This window comes from Notolepis coatsorum (assembly GCF_963971535.1).
Source record: "Notolepis coatsorum genome assembly, chromosome: 13".
Classification (NCBI taxonomy): Eukaryota; Metazoa; Chordata; class Actinopteri; order Aulopiformes; family Paralepididae; genus Notolepis; species Notolepis coatsorum.
The window spans coordinates 72569995-72578443 of record NC_140177.1 but is presented as its reverse complement, the minus strand read 5'-3'; the positions used below and the strand labels follow the sequence as shown (position 1 = coordinate 72578443).

At 43.3% G+C, this 8449-nt stretch overlaps 1 pseudogene across 1 annotated transcript in view; it reads right to left on the bottom strand.

The window, feature by feature from the left end:
- LOC311239401 (ephrin type-B receptor 1-like) overlaps positions 1–7511 on the bottom strand; it is an 11416-nt pseudogene extending 3905 nt beyond the window's left edge. The window contains exon 1 of the transcript in view: positions 7263–7511. The product of the transcript in view is annotated as an ephrin type-B receptor 1-like (transcript). The remainder of the gene's footprint in view (positions 1–7262) is intronic.
- Between the last annotated feature and the right edge of the window lie 938 nt (positions 7512–8449).

Below are 8449 nucleotides of genomic sequence, written 5' to 3'. Positions count from 1 at the left end.
CTTTCGGCGAGTTGAAGTTAATGAGGTTCATGGCAGTGAGAGTGGACCCTCCAGTCAGCTCCTGTTTCCTGTGTGCATATATCTCCTGTAACTTCCTGCCTTCTCCTGACCTTTACAGCCCCCAACGCTCACTCAGCCCTAATGGAAAGGAGATGACCTCAGTGCCCCCCCCCCCCCCCCCCACCCCCCCACATCTAACCCAGCCAGGTGATGGAGAGAATGTGAAAACGGTGTTAAAAGACTACATCAAAAGATATAGAGGTGGTTGCAGCAAAGATCTGGCCTGAGGAAAGAAGGCTAAGGAGCATCTGAATAAAATTTAAATAAGGAGGGAGTGGGGAGGGGGGCAGTTGGAGGTGGGGGAGGTGTATAAAAGAGAAGGAGAGAGGAGGAGGTGCGATGGGAGCAGTGACACTGCTGACATGATAAACGAGTTTACAGTAATTTGAGGCGCAAATTAAAGCCTTTTCTCACAGCCCCCCCCCCCCCCCCCTGTGCCCACTCTGCTCTCCTATCCTCCCCTCCCTCTTTCCTCTTCTCTTTCCCCTCTCCCTCGTATCTGCTCTGTAATGACCATTCATCAGCATTACAGACCTGTCCCCTTCGGCACTGCCTGTTCATTAATACAGTCAGCCCAGGGCTCTTCTGCTCCAGCCTCAGTGTGCTGGAAGAGGGTAGGTAGGGGGGTTTGGCTGGGGGGGGGAGGGGTCCTTACAACCCCCATCTAGCCAAATGACCGCCATCTTTCATGCCAGAGAGGGGCCCTAGGCATCTCAGATAATGCCTGTCTGAAAATCTGCCCAGAAATTCGTACAGTAATAATGAACTGCATTCCCCCCCCCCCTGCTCAATATCTATACTGTACTATCATTTTGTTTCAGAATAAATAGAACCGTTGCACCATTGAACCATTAACTTTGCTACTAGACAAGCACAGGAGAGTACACAATTTTCCTTTGTAGCTTTTTTTTTGCTTTCAAATCATTGTACTCATCTGCTATCTACTCCTTTATGTGTGTGAGAATGCAGAACGTGTTATGTGTAATTTGACGGCTTACCGACCAAATATTGATTCACTCGCTCCCGTTTCGCTGCTGCAGAGCTTGGGGCTACAAACCACATTTCTGCGATTGTAGGTACAAAACATTTGATTACTGTGTATATTAGCATCAGTATCCATCCTGAAGCGTCATCTTTTCTCCTATATATTCCATTTAGTATGACACATAAATGAGGGGCGTTAATCCATTTTCTCAACCCCCGCTATATAGATAGGATTTATTTCACACTTCGGTATCGATCTAAAAGGTTTCCTCCAGCCATTTCCTCTCCCTCTCACCCACAATTTCTTAGACCATTTAAATTCAATTCACCGCCTGCACGGCTGCGCTGCATCTGGCGTGACCTCCGTACGAAAGGGAGGCATCCTCACCTGACACCTTACTGATAATGGAATTCCCTGGTCTACGGCGTCCATTTCCCCGTTCCGGGGGAACTTGTGTGTAAAATAACACTTAGTGTCCCCACTATATTGTGCTCTCATCTGGAATGTATGCAAATGTGTGCCCATTTCCTTGAATTTATTTCATGATAGGCCATTGTTACAGTGTCCCTATAGCTCAGTGCTTTACCCCCCCCCCCCCCCCCCCACCCTTCCCGCCCCTCCAATACCACATCATCTATTTTTGTATTCTTTTTTCAACTGGTCTGTTTTCATTTGAACATTACTGGTCTGTGTACATTTTAATTAAACTAAGTTCCTCTTAGTGTTCTGATGTGCATGTATTGGGTCTCATTGCTAGACAACCGCTTTAATGCGCTTTTATTTTGAAGGCAAAACCGTGCCGACCTTATCCGACCAAAATCGCGCCGACCGAAGTTATGCACTGTAATGTCGTATCACGTTCCATTTGTGTTTACAATCTGAATCTGAAACCTCAGTAGACGTAAACCCAACGGAGAGGTATGCCTAGTCATACTTTGTAGGGGTGGGAAGACGATACTATCACGATACTTGAGTCACAATACGATAGTATTGCGATACTAAATATATTGCGATGTGCTGAGTATTGCGATATTAATATTGTGATATATTGCAATTTATTACCTTTTTTCAACTGCAAAGTAAAACTTTGTCAACATGTTTTATCTAATAAAATAAAGTTCAGTCTGTTCATCTCACTTCAATAATTTGTATTGCAGAACATGGTATTTTCTCAAGCAGACAGATGTAAACACTGTAATCTGTGTTGCATGTACCTGACAAACTGAACTGTTTGTATTAGTCATATTCCAACTTAACTGAATGCACATGTGTGTGTGTGTGTGGACTACTGTACTATTGCAGGTATTGAAATGAACAATGCAACTTCCTTATACAATTATATATATATATATATATATATATATATATATATATATATATATATATATATATATATATATATATATATATATATATATATATATATATATATATATTAGAGGTGGGCATAGATTTTTTTTTAATCTAGATTAATCTATCTGCAATCCTGGATTTAATCTAGATTAATCTAGATTAAAATGGCTCAAAAAAAAAAAACTGCCGAAGGCATTCAAAATATGTGTGTTCTACCCAAATAATGACCAGAAGTAAGTCCTTACTTTTTCTTTCCTCCTTATGTTTCTCAGGCCAGGTGGCCCATTACACCATGAGCCCATCTCCCGTTTCCAAAATGCATTACAGACTGTTTGAAAAAGCTGTTTTGCTATGATAATTGGTAATGAAATATCAAAATAATGTTCAATAAGATGTACTTGTTGTGTTTAATAAGTTGTTTTTCTCAACGTTGGGTCTGTATTGTCCTTAAATACTTGCCGTAGTTCACAGCTGTGGTGCCCGGAAGTGATTGCACGTATGTACCGGAGCTGTAGTCAGAATAATGTGTTAAACTAAAGTAACTTTAGTGGTCCGGTAATCATTGTTATACAGGTGAGGTTAAGAAGTCCTCAGGATATAACACAATTCGGCGATGAGGACGTCTGAATCTGCGCAATGCAAGAAAGAAGAAGTCCGTTGAGAGCTTTGTTTACATTATTAACGTTAATTAGCGAGTTAGCATGTTAGCTCACGTTACTCGGGCGGCACTTGAAAACATCTACAAGAGGAGGAAATCCACTTTACACACTAAAGGAAGGATCGACTGGACTATCGTGAGTGTTTACAACAGAAAAGGCTTGGGTTATTGGAAATATTGGACCGTTTGATGACAATCTGGAGCAATATGAAATGAAAATGGGAGACCCTGATGTTAGCATGTTAGCTCACGTTACTCGGGCGGCACTTGAAAACATCTACAAGAGGAGGAAATCCACTTTACACATTAAAGGAAGGATCGACTGGACTATCGTGAGTGTTTACAACAGAAATGGCTTGGGTTATTGGAAATATTGGACCGTTTGATGACAATGTGGAGCAATATGAAATGAAAATGGGAGACCCTGATGTAAACAAGACAAACGTCTTTCTCTGGTCTGCATCTCCTTAACAATTGTGTGTATTGAGCTGTACTCCGACTGTAGTAGCTGTTCAGTGTTCTCTTGGAGGTGGACCTGAGACTGTAGTAGCTGTTCAGTGTTCTCTTGGATGTGGACCTGAGACTGTAGTAGCTGTTCAGTGCTCTCTTGGAGGTGGACCTGAGACTGTAGTAGCTGTTCAGTGTTCTCTTGGATGTGGACCTGAGACTGTAGTAGCTGTTCAGTGTTCTCTTGGATGTGGACCTGAGACAGTAGCTGTTCAGTGTTCTCTTGGAGGTGGACCTGAGACTGTAGTAGCTGTTCAGTGTTCTCTTGGATGTGGACCTGAGACTGTAGCTGTTCAGTGTTCTCTTGGATGTGGACCTGAGACTGTAGTAGCTGTTCAGTGTTCTCTTGGATGTGGACCTGAGACTGTAGCTGTTCAGTGTTCTCTTGGATGTGGACCTGAGACTGTAGTAGCTGTTCAGTGTTCTCTTGGATGTGGACCTGAGACTGTAGTAGCTGTTCAGTGTTCTCTTGGATGTGGACCTGAGACTGTAGTAGCTGTTCAGTGTTCTCTTGGAGGTGGACCTGAGACTGTAGTAGCTGTTCAGTGTTCTCTTCATTCATGGAACCGTTACACTGAGCTTGCACTGAATTTGTTGAGAAACCTGCTTCTGCAGCAGTCTGTGTGTGAGCAACCAGTCAGCAGCATTGTGAATTCAGAGATTCACTAAAAGACACATTGAGAGACAGGTTTGTGTGTGGATATTAAGAAAATGAAGGTGCACAGAAGAAACTACTGACAGAGAGTGATTTGACACTGGAGAGAGCTGTCAAAATCAGTGTAACAATGTTAATGGCATCAAAGGAAGGGCACAGACAATTACGATAAATCTGGTTTTAAAAGAAACACTGGAAATTACAAAAAGAAGAGACATGTTCATGCTGTTGAACAAGGAGATAGAACAGCTAGTGACTCCTCAGATGAAGAGGAGAGGATAAATCTCCTCCTCCGGTCATTATTTGGGTAGAACACACATTTTGAATGCATTTGGCAGACCCTTTTTTTTTTTTGAGACATTTTAATCTAGATTAATCTAGATCAATTCCAGGATTGCAGGTAGATTAATCTAGATAAAAAAATGTAATCTATGCCCAGCTCTAATATATATATATATATATTTATTTATTTATTTTATTTTTTAAATACAAAATTTAATAAATAATTAAATATCAATGGCGTCCCTGTATCGATACAGTATCGCCACGCAAAGTATCGCGATACTACTACGTATCGATATTTTCCCCCACCCCTAATACTTTGTCTGTGTAATGTGAACGACATTAATACATGGAATGCTTGTTATGGGCGCGTCAGCTTTCCTTTTCAGTTCATGACAGTGTCAAACAATGTTTCCATTTTGTTTCCTGATTTTTTTTCTCTCTCCGAGTGGATAACTAACATAGCATCGGCTAACTAGCTCACTATCATAGGTGAACTGAATTTGTACAAGAGCAACTGCACTCCCCCCTGCAGTTTGCCCGTGCCCCCCCCCCCCCCCCCACAATTTGGGAATTGCTGCTCTAGAACTGATGAACCACCAGACAAATATTGAGAGCCTCCGCGCGCGGCATTGGTCTTCACACATCCCAATGAAACCCAATCGAGAGAGAGAGAGAGAGAGAGAGAGAGAGGAGAGAGAGAGAGGAGAGAGAGAGAGAGAGAGAGAGAGAGAGAGAGAGAGAGAGAGAGGAGAGAGAGAGAAGAGAAGAGAGAGAGAGAGAGAGAGAGAGAGAGAGAGAGAGAGAGGCAGGGGGTGGGGGGGCATGTGTGATGAAGGAGATACATACAGCAGTGAAGAGAAATCAAGGAAAGTGAAGGATAGAGAGAGAGAGAGAGAGAGAGAGAGAAGAAGAAGAAGAAGAAGAAGAAGAAGAAGAAGAAGAAGAAGAAGAAGAAGAAGAAGAAGAAGAAGAAGAAGAAGAAGAAGAAGAAGAAGAAGAAGAAGAAGAAGATAAGAAGAAGAAGAAGAAGAAAGAAAGAACTGTGTAACATATACCCATAGCCTCAGCCCCAGCTGCCATCAAGCCATCAATACCTCTGCCCCTCATAAAAGCCATTCATCACATCGATCTCCTGCCGTTACCTTCAAAGGGGTGAAATAACACAGAACAGCCCAGACGGGCCACCATCCTGCCGCGGGTAGTCCACGGCATCCAGCAGAAGAGCCAGGGGCATAGAGAGCCCCAATCACAGCCTGGGAGGCCATTAGAGCTCGTATCAGAGCAGCAGGAGGACCAACTCTAGACATTTATAGGAGAGCCAAGCCCAGTCTAATGAGGACTCTCTCAGAGCAGGGGGGACATGTGGGGCATGGATGGATGGGAGGACAGAGGGGAGGGGTGGAAACATGTGGAGCACAATATGCCGCTGCCAGGTTCCAGCCGGGCTCGGTACTGATGAAGTAGGGCTGGGCAATATTGGATATTTATTGTTTATCGTATGTCTGTGTTATCGTACTTTATTTTTTTTTATCGTTAATCCTGTTACAGAATTTGGCTATCTGCATTCATGATAATAAGCACATCTAAAGTCAGATATTTGCCAGAAAGCCTTCTGAAATGCAATGATGAGGAAAGTATGACGAGGCAGATGAGCCAACGCAACCACTGACCTTGTAGAGATAAAGTGCAGCAGCTCTATATTTAACCAGACGAACCAGGATAAGTTCTAGGCTGCTCTCTGTCTGAGTGTTGCCTTAAACGAAATTCATATCCAGACACGTGGGCTGACTGATTTGAGCCCATCTGTCAGTGTTTGAAGGGACACACACAGACACACTCTCTCACACACACACACACACACACACACACACACACACACACACACACACACACACACACACACACACACACACACACACTACACACACACACACACAACACACACACCACACACACACACACACACACACACACACACACACACACACACAGAAAAGTACACACACACACACACACACACACACACACACACACACACACACACACACACGCACACACACACACACGCACACACACAGAAAAGTACACACTCACCCACGGAGGAGAAAGATAGAATAGAGACCAGTCTCATTCCTTCGGGCTGATCTCTAACCTTCTGTCTGCCGCCTGAGTCCCGCTCACCCACTCTCTGTTGTTCAGATCCATCAACACAAGTCAATGCAGCTACACACACACATCATCTGTGAATACTGATGAAGAAGAAGGGGGGCTTCATCATTCCCATAGCTAAAGTGTCTCCACCTAGAGAGGTTTACCAAATGCAAACGTGCCGGTAATAGTAGTTGAGCGTTTGGTGAACCCTCTCTTACACGGTAGCTCATTACTCCCCTCACGCATGCGTCTGCTGGGGAGCTTTTAAAGCAGGACATTTTATAATTATAATTTTTATAAACTAGCACATATCGACCATCAACACCATCATCACCACCACCTCCATCCACTCACTTCTGTCTCCCATCAGATTTGGGGGATCAAATCAAATCAAATCAAATGTATTTGTAAGGCCCGACAACACACGTTAATGTACACCATGGGCCGGACACGTGTTCTTTAAACAAGTCGAGAAGAAACATCACAATATGTCAAGAACAAAACACCATAAAGTCCACACATTTTTAAATAAATGCTAAATAAATGGGGATGTTGTTGTACATCTGCATGGCAGGCATCAGCTAAGGTGCGTTGGCTGCGCCGCTCACATCCACTCCCAACGTGAACCGACGAGGACGCTGTGTGCGCTCGTTGCCTGCCTCCATCCGCTCAGAGAGGGTGTTGGGTTTGTACGGCGTTCCCTGCAGAGTTATCTGACTGGCTCGTGTTTGCACTGTGTTTTCCCTCAACTGATTGGGTTGGGGTGTTGTGTTTACATATGGTCTGTAGCCCCAGAGAGACGAGGGGCACGTCTGTGAGCGGCTCTCCTCGCCGTGACAGCGGGCTGCTTTATTCATCTATCACAGCAGGACTAAAGCATGAGGGGGAGGCGGGAGGGAGATTGCTTTTCATACCAGGCTTAGGATGGGTCATTTTGATAATGAGCCTATTTGTTATTCACGACAACAGAGCATTGTGTTGAGAGAGAGGGGAAATGTGAATGCTTAGAATCCCTCCTCTTCGTCTAATGATTATGCACCACTCTGCATTTCAAGAGCTCACTCTTAGAAAAGGCACAGAGCACAAGTAGGTGAGATGCACAGAGTGGGGTTTTCAAAAGGCCAAGGTCTCAGTAGGACAGTGGATTAGAGTCCAACGTGAGGAGCGGAGATAGGGACTGAACTCTCAATGCCCTCGCTGAGAAAGTCTCCCCTCGCTCTTCAAAGCCAACACTGGACCGTAATCACAAAGGCTATTCAGATCCCACTAACTTAATGAAAGACATTAGCATTTCAATATTTGGGGCATGTGTTCCTTAAAAGTCACTCTAAAGCAGTGTTTCTCAACTGGTGGGTTGCGACCCAAAAGTGGGTCGCGGGGCCATTTTGAGTGGGTCACGGATGTGTGCATAAAAAAAAACGTTATTTTTTTTATTATTTTTTTATAATTTTTTTTTTTCACTACCTATCTTTGTGAAAGTGGCTTCTCAGCTCTGGTCCAGCTGAAGACAAAGCAGAGGAACAGATTGGACATTGAGCATGACCTCAGAGTTGCTTTGTCTACCATCACCCCAGACTTTGAGACTCTTGTCAGGAGCAAACAACATCCCCAGTTATCCCATTAGTTCCCCCAAGCTTACTGTAGGTCTGTTATGTTAAGCTAAAAAGTCTGCTAAGAAACATAATTATTTATTATTATTATTATTATTATTATTATTATTATTATTATTATTATTATTATTATTATTATTATTATTATTTTATTTCATTGGGTTTTTAGGCCTAGTTGCACTTTT